The sequence below is a fragment of the Eubalaena glacialis genome, chromosome 2, assembly GCF_028564815.1.
Source record: "Eubalaena glacialis isolate mEubGla1 chromosome 2, mEubGla1.1.hap2.+ XY, whole genome shotgun sequence".
NCBI lineage: Eukaryota > Metazoa > Chordata > Mammalia > Artiodactyla > Balaenidae > Eubalaena > Eubalaena glacialis.
In genome coordinates, this window is record NC_083717.1 from 152614637 (window position 1) to 152628960 (window position 14324).

The window sequence follows — 14324 nt, forward strand, 5'->3', positions numbered from 1 at the left end:
ATTACAATGAAGATGTTCTTGAGACTCATAATCAGAATAATACCAACAATTTGAACATTTTGAACACTGGTTTACTAAGGTTTAAATATGGCATGGACATCAGTGCGGGAAAAAAAAAAAAGACTTTCCTTCAGTATAGCACTCAACCTCAGGCTAAATTCCTTGTCCTTATACATTTTGGCTAATTCTTCTGGCTAAACTGTCTAAGAAGCAGCAGAATTGAGTCTGTGTCTCATAGTCATTAAGCAATGAGCAGCACATCACTTAATGTGGGCTATGCATTTATTTTGGCATTGAGTTTAGCTCCATGGTTAATCAATCAACAAGGGTTTTTGTTTTATGAAAAGAATGTGGTTTATGTGAAGTTATCTAAATCGGACTTCACTTTCCTCACAGATCTTCAGTTTAGCTGAGAGAAAAAGTTTATACACACAACATTATGAATAATACATAATATCAAAGTTCCTCATATGCTTCTAAAAGTGGCACTGATTTTTATCATCTTCTTTCATGATACCACTACAGAGAGGAACTATCTGAGAAAGCCTACATGGAAAGTCCATGTCCTGATACAGTTAGTACATGTGTTATGTAACCATTTCCCTTCTCCCCCAAAATTGTAAGTTCTCTGAATTAAGACAGTGTGTTTTATATAGTCTCACATGTCCCCAAACACCTACAGCAGTGCCTTGCTATTCAAAAAGTATTTGTTGACTATTTAATTACGGCCATAAGCCCATTACCAAAATAAACAGGGTAACGCCCATTATCTTACAACTATGAAGCATGAACTAAATACTACTAACCAAAAAGGAAGTTTGACCAGCTTCAGAATGAAATATATTAATCTCATACAAATTGGGAAGATATATTCCATTGTAAGTGGCTTTGAGACTTAGGATTTAATTATTTTTTACATTCCGTGTGGAAGGGTTATTCCATGCCTGTATATGTCTTGTCTGAAACCAGAGAACTAGGCCAATTGATATATCAAGTCCCCTTCCTACTACAAGTCTGCAATCCTTTTCATTGGTAAAGTTCATATTCATTTAAAGAGAAGTTGCACATGAAAACAAGATATACCCTGAGAATAAGATTAAAAACAAGAAAAAACTGCTTCAAGCTGAATCTAGAACTCATATTCTATCCAGGCCCAAATCCCTTGAAATAGCCAGAGCAGTAGGTTTTGTTTTATTTATTCTTTGTTATGACCTATTATATAAAGGAGACATAAAAGATGCATTTTGCAGAATGAGTTCAAAGCAATTCTTCCATAACTGGTGTACAAAAATAGCCAAAGGGAAAAAATTTTTCTTCAGAATCAGAGTGATTGAAAATATGTTGCACACAGAAAAAATTATTTACTTTTGTACTGGTCTAAAGTGTGAGGCATCACCACAAAAGAAGAAATAAATTGGTCCCCAAAAGATTCCCAGTAAAGATAAATGGGATGATCACGTGATGCTCTTTCTTTTCTCGTTTCACTTTTAGGAGCTTTCTATAAGTGGTTTTCAGGCCTAGTGACCTGTTTTGTTTTCCTTCCATTTCTCTCTTTGTAAAAGGCATTTTAAGGCACTTACCATTGCCAGCTAATGTTCATTTTATGACATTTTTCTCAGCAGTCATCTTCCATAGATGAGGACTTTTCACTCAGATCATATTCTGCTTAGTTCATCAAAAATATAAAACTTCTTTTTTTTCCCTGTCAGACTTCATTTCTCCTGTAAATTCTATTTCTCTGGTCTTCTTTTATCATACCTCTCTGCTTGTTTCCTAGATTCCACGCCTGCTGCTTTTGAAATTTATTGTCTTCTCCAGTGTGTATATTGTTCCTTGTTTCAAAGATGCAAGCCTGGGCACTTTGGCCCGATCCTTTTTTATGTCAGAGTCTTGAATTCCAGTTTACTGCTGCGTTTGAGGCAGCCTCGAGGACTAGAACCAAATCCCAGGTGATGCAATGCCCTATTCGTTCAGGAGCAGTTCTACAGACCCATTCCTTTGCCCAAGGCACAATCTCAGCAATTGGCTCTACGTGGGAGGAGGAAATGTGGCAGGAAGGGCATCATAAGCAGACGATAAAAAAAAAAGATATGGGAGAAATAAAAGTACTAGTAGCTGGAAACATTTTCCCCATCACAAAAAAAGAAACAAAGGCAAAGACGATGACCTGTGCCACCCTCTTCCTCCTTCTCCATTCCTGCCTCCAGGCCCAGGAGGTGGACTTCTGGCTGGAGAAATGAGGAACAAGGCACTTGAGTTAGGGGATAGAAAGGGGACCCTTAGGCTGCTGCTTTCCGAATTCTAGCCTTCTTTAAGAGCAACCTGGAGGGCAGACACTGAGGAGGTGCCGTTTAGGACTGGAAGTGATATGCCTGAGAGGTGCCCTTTCCTCAGGAAAGCTCAGTGGGGTTGGGCCATCGTGGAGTTTAACTTTATACACACTGGGACAGTCACACTGCTTGCTAAAATAATGAAGTACTTCCTTATCAGTTGGTGAGAAGCCATTATCCCAAGCTGTTCCTCCAAGCCCTCCCCTCAGCAGCCCCAACTCCTCCACCTCCTCCCTGTCATCCCAAAGTAAAAGGTGGGGGACAGGTAATGCCTGGCACAGTCGGAGGTCATTTCTGATTGGTTAGTGTCGTGCTCATGCCATTCGAGGTATTTTGAGTAGCTTCCTGGTTAAAGCAGAACAGTGACGTCCTTAGAGAGGGAGTACGAGAAAGACCGTCTCCCCCAAAAAGCCCATTTTCAGACTAGATAGCCCACAAGTGGCATCTTTGTTACAAAGTGGCCCTCCCTAATGGTGGGTTCTGCCTGTGTCTAATAGAAGGAAGTAGAACTTGCTGCATAGGTCGCCTGGGGATTTTTGGCCTTCTAGGATAAGACAGCAAACAAGTGTTCTAGAAGCAAGCTAAGAAGAAGTATTGCTTAGGAACCAAGAGTGTGCATTTAGCTTCAAAATAGGATAATAATAGTTTTGCTAGCCTAGGATTGCTGGATTAAATGAGATAGTGTAGAAAGTACTTAGCACAGTATCCTTAATGCACATTACATGTTCAATAAATACTATTGTTTGAAACAGAGTGCAGACCCAGTTGATGAAGTATTGATTTTTAGGTATAAAAGGAGGTGTGTCCTGAGTTGATGGCTAATGGATTTTTTTTTCTTTTGAGGAACTTTCTGAGAGCAGAAGTAAACCTGTTGGGACTTCCCTGGTGGCACAGTGGTTAAGAATCCGCCTGCCAATGTAGGGGACACGGGTTCAAGCCCTGGTCCGCGAAGATCCCACATGCCGCGGAGCAACTAAGCCTGTGCGCCACAACTACTGAGCTTGCGCTCTAGAGCCCGCAAGCCACAACTACTGAGCCCACACGCCACAACTACTGAAACCCGCGTGCCTAGAGCCCGTGCTCCACAACAAAGACAAGCCACCGCAATGAGAAGCCCACGCACCGCAACGAAGAGTAGCCCCCTCTCGCTGCAACTAGGGAAAGCCCGCGCGCAGCAAGGAAGACCCAACGCAGCCAAAAAAAGAAGTAAACCTGTTGATATCCCCTTATTTAAATTTCACGTTTTGGTGGAAGGAATAATTTCTGGGTATAGATTTTAGAGTGATAGGTTTGGTATAATTCTGTAGCATTTTCTTGGAATTTCACCAAACAAATTAATAAAGTTCTCAAATTTAACTAAGGAATTTGGACTATGTCCACCAGGGGCTTCCCATTAACACAAATTTTTTCCCCAAACAGAAATATTCTTAAATAGGGAGAAAACGTTTTTTAATTTGGTGAGATTATGCTATTATTGAAAATGATTTGGCATTTTATGAAAATGCACTTAACTAGAACCAATTACATCACTTACACAGCTGAAAATAGGTTGGAACTGTAATAGTATCTGGCCTATTACAGACATTCAGTATATTTACCTTATTTAGGGATCTCAAAACACTTTATAGTATGGAGGTATATTTCTGCTCCAAATTCCTTATTTATCAAATGAGACACTGAAACTGCAAGAGGTTGCCCGATACCAGGGGAAAGCCCATGCAGGAATCCTCGCCTCTGGATTTGTAGCCCAGGGCTCTTCCTCTCCTACACAGGCTATCTTTAGTGGCATGGTCCTGTTTCAAAGTGGGAGAAACATGTTTAATGGCTTAATCGAAGATTTAGCTTTACAGTGAAGCATCATAATATACGTTGACACCTCTGTGCCTGGGCTCCTGTTCTTTCCTCTGACTTGAACACTTGTGTCACCTTTCTTCTTTGGCTGACTAAGGATGTTACGCTTCTTCAGGACTCAACTGGAGCATCACCTCCAGGAAGCTGTCTCTGATAACCCAGGCTGGGCTAAGTGCCCCTCTTCAGGCCCCCATCATACCTGGGCACACCTCTGTTGTGGCACTCAGGTTCAGAATAGCTACTTCTCAGGCACCCAGTCCCTGCATTGGTGCTGTGCAAAGTCTGCTTCCTGCATCCCACTCCAGCCTCTATCACTTTCCAGGTTATATTCTCCCCTTACCCTGTATCATGCCCTTGCCTATATTCCCCCTCAGTTTGTACCACTCCCCAACCTGTATGTCTCTCAGCTTTTGTCCTCCCAGCCTATATCCTTCCCAACCTACATACCCTCAACATATTCCCCTGCCAACTAGTAGTCATCCCAGCCTGTATCCCTCCCAGCTTGCATCCCTCCCACCTGAAAGTGCCCTAGCTTGCGTCTTTCCCCACCAGACTGTATCTTCTCACCATATCCCTCCAGCCTATATCCCCCTGTGAAAGGAAGAATTCTATCAATAAAACAGCTCCAAAGATGCCCGGTCCCTGATATGCACACACCTTCTCCCAGTTATTCAGTCAAACTCTAATTTAGGTGCTGCTCTAAGGGAATTTTGCAAATGTAATTAAGGTCCCAAATTAGTTGACTTTAAAATAGAGAGATTATCTGGGTAGGCCTGATCTAATCACATGAGCCCCTTAAATCTGAGTCTAAAGGTTGGAGACAGAGAAATGAGAGATGTGAAGCATGAGAGGGCATGTGGAGGGGGCCTGATGGCAAGGATCTATTGGTGCCTTCCAGTTGCTGAGAGTGGCCTCCGCCAACACCCAGCAAGAATAGGGGGGCCTCTGTTCTACAGCCACAAGGAACTGAATTCTTCCAACAACCATGTGAGCTTGAAAGAGGCCCCTGAGCTCCAGAAAGGAATACGGCCCAGCCGACACCTTGATTTTAACCTTGTGATACCCCAAGTGGAGAACTCAGCCTCACCATGACTGGACTTCTAATAAATGGGTGTTGCTTTAAGCCACTAAATTTGTGATAATTTGTTACACAGCCGTAGAAAACTAACACAACCAAGCCCTGCCTCTATCTCCCCAGTGTGTATACCTTCAGCCTATACCCCCCAAGCCTGAATCTCCCCACGATGTATCTCCCCATCTTGAATCATTCTGCAGCCTGTTTTGCAACCCTGCCCCAGCATGGATCCCCCTGGCCTGCGTTACTCCCAGCTGGTACCATTCCCCAGCCTGAATGCTCCCCGCCCACATACACACAGCCTGTCACATGCAGCACCCTCATCAATGCAGACACACACACACACACAAACACACACACACACACACACTGGTGTCACTACCAGCACCGATTCCTATGCACAGCACAGCACCGCACCCTAAGTGATTCAGCCCAAGGAACACACCAGTCAAATCCACAGTCCACATTACCATTTAGAGATTTTGTCTCCTTTCCAAGACCAGTGAGCAGGGCTTGGCATCCCAAAAGCAAAACTGTAGTCTCTCCTCCTTTGCTCCCTTGAGTCTCAAGCCAGTCGTGAGTAGACTGTCGGCCCCACTTCCTAAGCTCTGAGCCCTGCACTAGTTTCTCCAGCACTCTAGAATCGGAGGGCCCCTACAGGTGGCCAAAGGTACTCCATTTCCAAAGGAAATGAACTGGGCCTCAAACCCACTGGCCAAAATCCTTTCATCCCTCCTCTCTAAGGATCTGAAAATCCCTTTCCTTCAGGAGTATTGCTGACATTCCTTCTTTCCCTGCATTTCCCACCTCTGTTCCAGGGCCAAGCATTGTTTCCTCTCCTTCTGGACTTTTTTTCCATTTGTGCTATCCCACAACTTACATTTGCAAGATGGTGCTTTTCTCAGTCATGTATTCCTCCATAATATATCCTTGTACCTAAACCAGAACTCTCTCTGAGGTGGTGGGATGAGTGGCATAAGTTGCTAATACTTACCTTCAAAAAGCAAACATTAGGTGAAGAAGATGGAATATCAGCAAAAAAGGATAAATACCTTTATATATAATAACCCTATGACATACAGTTATACTCTTATTTCACAGATGAGGAAATTGAGGCTCAGAGAGGTTAAGTAAGTTGTCAAAGATCACAGAGCAAGCAAGCAGCAGAGCTGAGATACCAACTCAGGAAGTCTGGCTCCAGAGCCCATCCTCTTGCCTGCTCCACTGAACACTTACTAGGTGTCAGGATCACTGTGCTAAATAGAGTGTGTGCACGATTTATGTGACAAAGGAGAAGGAGAGAAAGCAGAGAAAACTGTGTGCTGAAGTGATAGGGAAATTTTCCACAGAGAAAGTGGGGCTTGAGCTAGCATGACAGTAAAATTAGGACTCAGGGTTACAAGGGTAGGGTGTTCAAGTCGGGGGAATGGGATGAACTAGGCATAGGAGTGAGAACATGCATTTTCTGGTACCATAATTTGCATAGGGAAATCATGGGAAATAAAGCTGGAGACAGGATTGTCGCTGCCTTGAATGTCAAGCCAAGGAATCTGGCCTTAGTTACAAGGCAAAAGGGAAGGATTCTAAGCAAGTGATTCGTGAGAAGGGAGGGGCAGCTGAATATGGTGACTGACTGGACTTGGGCAATGAAAAGAATTTAAAATTTTTTCCAAGGTTTAGTGCTTGGGTGTCTAGAATAATTTTAGTTTTAGTAATAGAAATTGATTAAATTCTATTTGGAATTGAAATGTGCTTCCTTATAATAGTTACACATATGATTGGTCTTTAAATTCTGCTGGGATGGAAGTTGCATTTGCCCTCTCCATAAAGCAATCCAGGAAAATTTTGTATAGGACCAGACAAATATGAGGAATTAACAGTATCATCAGAATCCTGTAGATGCTCCTTTCCTTATAGAAAAATTCAAAAACTCCAGCTACGCTATGGGCATTTTGGCGATGACCCAGTTGCCTTCCGGGGTAGTATCGCCTAAACAGAATGACTGAGGAATTCAGTTCTAGGGGTTTCTTTCTTGCTCTGTATGTATATCCAGCTGGTGAGAAGTGGGTTCCTGTTGACCATGAGATCAAAGCAGGTCTAATTTGAGGGTATAGAAAATATTGCTGGTCAACAGGTACAAATTGCAGGTCGTCACTGTATACTCTCCAGCTTTTTTAAGATACTTCAGTGTTGTACAGATGAACCGGTTTGCAGGGCAGAAGTTGAGACACAGATGTAGAGAACAAACGTATGGACACCAAGGGGGGAAAACCGCGGTGGGGTGGGGATGGTGGTGTGCTGAATTGGGCAATTGGCATTGACATGTATACACTGATGTGTATAAAATTGATGACTAATAAGAACCTGCAGTATAAAAGAACAAACAAGCAAACAAACAAAACAACTAATACTAAACTTTCTTTGGGTTATTTGTATGGAAATCTGTTAATATAAATGTTTCAGACATTACATGAAATTTCTAAAAATCTTATATGTTCTGGTATAATGTTATAAGTCATGATTCTAGTTATTACTTTAAAATGTATATCTCAGAAATAACTAAATTTCCTTGTCAATTGCATTATTATGAACTTTCATCAAATCTTTAACCGTGGTCATTTTTAAGTCTTTTGTCATTTACAGACAGTTCTGGGTGTACTCTGATGCTTTTGCAAATATGTTCCTATAAAAGGGTTTCATCTTCAAGGAATTCATGGAAAAGACTCTGACAAGTACAGGTTTCTGGTAACTGACTATACTGTTGAACTGAATGAATAAGCATTTTCAGAACTCTAATGGAAAACTGATGAGCTCATAAAAGTGCTAACAAAAGATCAAGATGAAAAAAAAATTACATGGGACTGAGTGAACTGATGGGGATGATTATAATTTTTGTGACTTTCTGTTTGAATTAAAAAAAAAAAATCCCACAAGGACTCAGAGGCAAAAAATATACAAATCAATTTTCACTGCAAAGTAAAGGAGCTGTTACAGTGGAGGATTACTGGACTGAATGTCAATATTATGACATAGTATGAGTGTGGAAAAAAAAAAAGTTTGTTGAACTTAACTCATCAAGGGACTAATAGGATTTTAGAATTTCTGAGAATGTCACACCACAGAAGTTTTCATATGTAATTTGAATATGTCCACTGAGGCAGATATGCATCCAGGTGCAGGGACTTATGTATTTGGAGTGGATCAGAGAAAGGGTAGAAATGAGAAGGAAAGTGTAGGAGATGTACAAGCCCTGTACAAAGTAGCTCAATACCTCTTTAAAAAGAAGACAGCATTGAGGAAACTCAATCTTAAGGAGATTTACATAAGGCATTTTGAAAGATAAGAAGGGTTTTTTGGTGGGGGGGGGAGTTGGTGGTCTTTATCTCATTATCTAATTCTATTTAGAGATTATGTGCAGATAAAATGCTCAACTAAATTGAAATTTTCCCCACACCAAAATACATTTTTTATAATATAATAATAAACTAATTACGGAACAAAAAAAGAAAAAGATACTTCAGTGTTTTTAGGAGTTTTTAGATACTTCACTGTTTTTAGGAGTTTAGTTGCAATGAACACGCAACTTAAAAGACATATGTTTTCATGCACAGAGTGAATTAGCAGTAAACAAGAACGGAAAGAATGTGAGAAAAAATATCTCTTGCTGGCGCTGGGACACACTGTGAATACTCAACAAACCAGGAGAGGAGCCAGGTGTGCTCCAATACTGCACAGGAGAGTGAACTGAGAGGAAAGGGAGCAGTGGAGACCTGCAGCTGTCATGCCTCTCCCCGCCAGCAACCTGCAGGACAGTCCAGACCTGCATGATAAAGCCAGAAAGCAGAAACTCTAGAGACAGCTCAGTTGAATCCTAGTCTTGCCATCTACCAGCTGCATTTTCTGTGGACAAGTTACCATAGCTCTCTGTGTCATATTCTTATCCCGCCGCCGAAAAAAGTTAAAATAATGTGTTACATTAAATGCCATCTGCAAAACACCTCTTAGCAAAGCACCCAAAACATTGAAGAGGCCCATAACTGTTAGTTCCTTTTCTCTTCCCCTCAGTGGGCAGCAGGAAGGAAACAGTGGAGGTAATGGGATTTTCCAGGGCCCAGGACCAGGGAATCGAAGACAAGGCAAGTCCTGGAGAATAAGGCTGGGGCTGGGTGCCAGTATGTTGGGGACACACCTCCACAGCTGGCATACAGCTTGCTGGGATCGATCTGCAGAGTCTGTTCACGGATGTTCATGGGAAGGTGAATGAAGTCAGAAGTGGGCCCCAGGGAAGGCACCAAACACCTGGAGATGGCGTGGAAAAGAAATGGAGGTATTTGTAGTGAGGTGGATGGAGTTAGAGTCTGTCATACAGAGTGAAGTAAGTCAGAAAGAGAAAAAGAAATACAGTATGCTAACACATATATATGGAATCTAAGGGAAAATAAAGGTCATGAAGAACCTAGTGGCAAGACGGGAATAAAGACACAGACCTACTAGAGAATGGACTTGAGGATATGGGGAGGGGGAGGGGTAAGATGTGACAGGGTGAGAGAGTGGCATATACATATATACACTACCAAATGTAAAATAGATAGCTAGTGGGAATCAACCGCATAGCACAGGGAGATCAGCTCGGTGCTTTGTTACCACCTAGAGGGGTGGGATAAGGAGGGTGGGAGGGAGGGAGATGCAAGAGGGAAGAGATATGGGAACATATGTATATGTATAACTGATTCACTTTGTTATAAAGCAGAAACTAACACACCATTGTAAAGCAATTATACTCCAATAAAGATGTTTAAAAAAAATAAATAAAAATAAATAAATAAATAAATAAAAGATAACCACCCTTAAAAAAATAATAATAAAATAAAATAATAATTAAAAAAAAAAAAAGAAAGGGAATTTAAACGGAAAGTATGTGTGTGGAGGGAGGGAATGGGAGTGAGGAGGGATTGGGGAATAGAGTGGGGCTTACAAAGTGCTGAAGGTGAGTGTTTTCAATTAAGAAAACAAAAAACTAAAATCTGAGCCAAGGTAAGAAAACCTTTGTCCTGAGACCAAGAGTCAGGGACAGTCTCCCCTGAGAAAACTGGCGAGAAAAGGACAGGGGTTTGGTGACAGAACAAAGACCTGGTTATCAAACTGGGATAGAAAATGGGAGCAAGGTTAGAGCTGGGTTACAAGATCAGATCAGGAGGAACAGTTGAGACCTGATGCTGTCACTGTGACCTGGCGCTGAGTCAGTGGAAGACGGACCCTCTGATTGGTCCCCAGGCTTGGGGGCACAGATGGGAGTCCAGAACCCTTGCTGTGAGCCGGGACAGACTGTGAGAGCAGGAACCTGAGCTTGGTACTAAAAGGGCAAAGATTCGATGGAATGTTGCAGTCAGGTTCTCTCCAGGCAATAGCAAACGCAAAATTCTTTTCACTGTTTTTGCCACTCACCTGGGGGGAACCTGTTTAAAATGCTGGTGGTCAGCCCTCCTCAGACTTAACGAATTAGGATCTTCATTGGTAGGGACAAATGAACTGGATCGGGTGAATCTGATGCACACTAAAGTTGGAAACCCAGAGGTTTAGATTCTAAACTTTAGGAGGACTATCTTCCTTACCTTGATTCTGAATTTTTGTATTTGTCTCTCCCCTCACTGTCTCTAGAAAGTAACCAGCTTCTAATAACCATATGCAGTTCAGACTGAGGTAGGTTCAAATAGGTTCTTTTTGGTGTGGTAAAATATATATAACATAAAATATGCCATTTTAACCATTTTTAAGTGTAAAATTCAGTAGTATCAATTATGCTGTGCAACCATCACCACTATGTATTTTCTTTTTCATCACTCCTAACAGAAACCCTGTACCCATTAAGCAATGATTCCCCATTTTCCCCTGCCCCCAACTCAGCTCTGGTGACTCTTATCCACTTTCTGCCTCCACAGTTTTGCCTATTCTAGATATTTCATGTAAGTGGAATCATACAGTATTTGTATCTGGCTTCATTCACTTGGCATAATGTTTTCAAGGTCCATCCGTGTTGTAATATGTATCAGAACTTCATTTCTTTCTATGGCTGAATAATATTCCATTGTATAATATGTATATACCACATTTTGTTTACCCATTCATCTGCTGATGGACACCTGGGTTGTTTCCACCTTTTGGCTACTGTGAATAATTCTTTTTTTTAAATTTTATTTTATTGAAGTATAGTTGATTTACAATGTTGTGTTAATTTCTGCTGTACAGCAAAGTGATTCAGTTATACACATATATATGTACATTCTTTTTTGTATTCTTTTCCATTATGGTTTATCACAGGATATTGAATATAGTTCCCTGTGCTATACAGTAGGACCTTGTTGTTTATCCATTCTGTATATAGTAGTTTGCATTTGCTAATCCCAAACTCACAATCCATCCCTCCCCCACTCCCCTCCCCCTTGGCAACCACAAGTCTGTTCTCTATGTCTGTGCGTCTGTTTCTGTTTCATAGATAAGTTCATTGGTGTCCTATTTTAGATTCTACATATAAGTGATGTCATATGGTATTTGTCTTTCTCTGACTTACTTCACTTAGTATGATAATCTCTAGGTCCACCCATGTTGCTGCGAATGGCATTATTTCATTCTTTTTTATGGCTGAATAATATTCCATTGTATATATATACACCACATCTTCTTTATCCATTCATCTGTCGATGGGCATTTAGGTTGCTTCCATGTCTTGGCTATTGTAAATAGTGCTGCAATGAACATTGGGGTGTATGTATCTCTTCTTTTTTTTTTAACATCTTTACTGGAGTACAATTGCTTTACAATGTTGTGTTCATTTCTGCTGTATAACAAAGTGAATCAGCTATATGCATACGTATATCCCCATATCCCCTCCCTCTTGCGTCTCCCTCCCACCTTCCCTATCCCACCCCTCTAGGTGGCGGCTACTGTGAATAATTCCTCAATGAACATTAGCATGTAAGTATCTGTTTGAGTCACTCTTTTCAGTAATTTTGAGTATATACCAAGGAGTGGAATTGCTGGGTTATATGCTAATTCTGTGTCTAAAGTTTTGAGGAACTGCCAAACTGTTCTCCACAGAAGCTGCACCATTTTACATTCCCACTAGCAATGTACTATGTACATGTACCACTTTCTCCACATCCTCAATGACATTTGCCGTTTTCCATTTTTTAAATTATAATCATCATAGTAGGTGTGCAGTTGTATCTCGTCATAGTTTTTATTTGCATTTCCGTAGTGACTAATGATGTTGACATCTTTTCATGTGTTTACTAGCCATTTGTATACCTTCTCAGGGGAAATGTCTATGCAACTCCTTTGCCCATTTTTAAATTGGGTTGTTTGTCATTTTGTTGTTGAGTTGTAGGAGTTGTTTATATATTCTGGATTTTAAACCCTTATCAGATATACGATTTGCAAATATTTTCTCAAATTCTGTAGGTTGTCTTTTTCACTTTCTTGATTTTCTTTTTAAATTTATTTATTTTTGGCTGCACTGGGTCTTTGTTGCTGTGTGTGGGCTTTCTCCAGTTGTGGCGAGCGGGGGCCACTCTTCGCTGCAGTGGTGGGCCTCTCATTGCGGTGGCTTCTCTTGTTGCGGAGCACAGGTTCCAGGCACGTGGGCTTCAGTAGTTGTGGCTTGCGGGCTCTAGAGTGCAGGCTCAGTAGTTGTGGCGCACGGGCTCAGTTGCTCTGCGGCATGTGGGATCTTCCCGGACCAGGGCTTGAACCCGTCTCTCCTGCATTGGCAGGCGAATTCTTAACCACTGCACCACCAGGGAAGTCCTCTTGATGTCTTTTGATGCACAAGAGTTTTCAATTTTGATGAAGTGCAATGTATCTACTTTTTATTGTTGTTGCTTGTGCTTTTGGTGTCAAATTAAGAATTCATTGCCAAATCCAAGGTCATGAAGGTTTATCTCTATGTTTTTTTCTAAGAGTTTTATAGGCTTTGCCCTTATATTTAGGTTATTGATCCAATTTGCATTAATTTTTACATATGGTATGAGGTGGGGTGGTTCAACCTCATTCTTTTGCGTGTAGAAATCCAGCTGACCCAGAACCGTTTATTGAAGATACTATTCTTTCCCTATTGAATAGACTTGGCACATTTGTCAAAGATTAATTGGTCATACTATTACTGTTTAATGGGTAGAGTTTCAGATTTGCTAGATGAAAAGAGTTCTAAAGGTGGATGGTGGTGACGGTTGCCCAACAATGTGAATGTACTTAATGTCACTGAACTGAATACTTAAAATGGTTAAGATGATACATTTTATATTACATATATTTTACTACAATTTTTAAAAACCAATTGGCCATAGATGAATGGGTTTATTTCTGAACTCTCAATTATACCCCACTAGTCTCTATCCTTATGCCAAGAGCACACTGTTTTGATTACTCTCACTTTTAATAAGCTTTGAAATTGGAACATGTGAACTACTCCAATTTTGTTCTTCTTTTTCAGAATTATTTTGGCTTTTTGGGTCCCTTGCAATTGCATATGAATCTAAGGACCGTCTTTTCCATTTCTGCAAACAACACTTTTGGAATTTTGATGGGGATTGTATTGAATCTGTAAATAGGGATATTACCATCTTAACGATATTAAGTTTTCTAATCCACGAATACAGAACGTCTTTCCATTTATTCAGGTCTTCTTCTTTCTTTCAGCAATATTTTGTAGTTTTCAGTTTGGGTAGGTTCTTAAACTGTAATGTTTTTCTTCCCTTGCTTCAGTATGACACTCTTTAGATCAAATAAGAAAGGAATAAAACTTACAGGAAGGCACTCAGTATTTCCTTCATTTTGTTCGCACCCACCCATGAGAAGAAAAGACTTATAGATCACTCAGTATTAAACGGGCATTTATTGACAATTCTTTCTATTTTGAGCCCTGAACTAGGTGCTGGTTTCCATAAGTTTAAAATAGTATGAGTATCAGGTTGAAATGCAAACACTGATGGTATAATGGGAAATACTATAAAGCAGCCTTGGACAGAAAGCTGAGGGAACATAAAGGAAGCAGAACTAGGGGCTCTGCAGAG